This window comes from Penaeus monodon, chromosome 29 (assembly GCF_015228065.2).
Source record: "Penaeus monodon isolate SGIC_2016 chromosome 29, NSTDA_Pmon_1, whole genome shotgun sequence".
Lineage (NCBI taxonomy): Eukaryota > Metazoa > Arthropoda > Malacostraca > Decapoda > Penaeidae > Penaeus > Penaeus monodon.
In genome coordinates, this window is record NC_051414.1 from 10,385,979 (window position 1) to 10,387,488 (window position 1,510).

Consider the following 1,510-nt stretch of genomic DNA (forward strand, 5'->3'; position numbering starts at 1 on the left):
CATAGCTATGTAAAGCTCTCCCCAGCTAGTATTTTTTAAAAGGTGCAAAATAGCTTGGTCCCATTTCTGCAACTGTACCAGCATACAAGCACTGACCAGCTTCCTGGTATAGTTTTAGAGAGACTTAACAAATGTCAAGTCAGGTACTCAAAGGGTTAAGATAAGTCATTCTATTAAGGTTGTCTTAGGTTCTCTTTGTTTTTCTTGCATTGGCGTGACAAGCCTCTCATTGGCTATTTTGCACAAATTATGGAACTGTGCACTCTGTAGGGAAATTTTAGGCACTATTACAGTTGTTGATGAATTCATGTGCAATGTTTTTGATTCTTGTCTTTTATCTTGCCAGATATTCTATAACATGGTACTTTGGTTTGATGTTTTTATGTGTAAAATAAGAATAATGACTCCTGTTGGTACTGGATGGATCACTGCCATTTGGATATTTGCCAGTAACTTGGCGTGGATTCTCGTAGTCCCATCTAACTCTAGAACCAGACTTAAGCCAAGGATATCCTTCTTTTGGTCAGGTCTGGGCATGCTATCTAGAGAACCTGGGGTATTACACATAGAGTGTTCTTTACCAGAATCCTGCTAATCTATTGTAAGCAACCAGGATCTGTAATCCACAATTGTCTGTTACATAAGTTTAACATCATTTTAGATGTTTTGAAGCCAGGCTCGACACACCTAGCCAGGCACAGTGAAAATTATGATGTAAAATGGAAGGCTTGGCAGCTCAGGGACCAAGGCTGAGCCTGAATAATGGAATCCGGACTTTATCCCCATCTGTATGTTTTATTTGGTTTCGTAAAAATACTATAATCAGAATAACTAATCTTCACATAATAGAAACCTAAACCTATACCATAATATAAGGACCCCGAGACATATCTGGGCATGTGATTGAGGTCTTTAGATTTAGGCTTTAGCATAATGTGGCAACATTAAGAGTTTTGTGTGTGGACATAGTTGGCAGGTTGGTGAAAAAAGGGCCACATTGTTATCCTTCGTCATCTCTGTACTCTCGTCTATTGAGCAGCAGATGAGCAACTACTATTGGGTCAACACACACATGTACTAGACACAGGGTTGGTTGATGTAAAGGAATGTGGGTTTGGCAGATTACTGATTAGTGAGTCATTATATGCTGGGAAGTGAGCCAGTTGCAATACTATTATTTAAAATGACTAAATACTTTAAATATCTGTTGCTGTTTGTTATCATCCTTATTTGAATTATTGAAAATGAACTAAAGGATTACCTTGGACTGTATATATATTACTTATTCTTGCTGACTTTCATATCCGTTTTTTAATATTAGTTGTGTGTCATCACTGTAAATACTGGAGAAAAAGGCCTGCATGCAAGAAGGGCCTTCTTTTATAGCATTTGGTGCTAATTTAACTCAAGGGTGGCCAAACTGTTTATTAGTTTCAGCATGAAGATTATACGAGATGCTAGTCTACAGGTAATTTGGAGGTGATGAGTAATTATATATGCTTAAATTGTG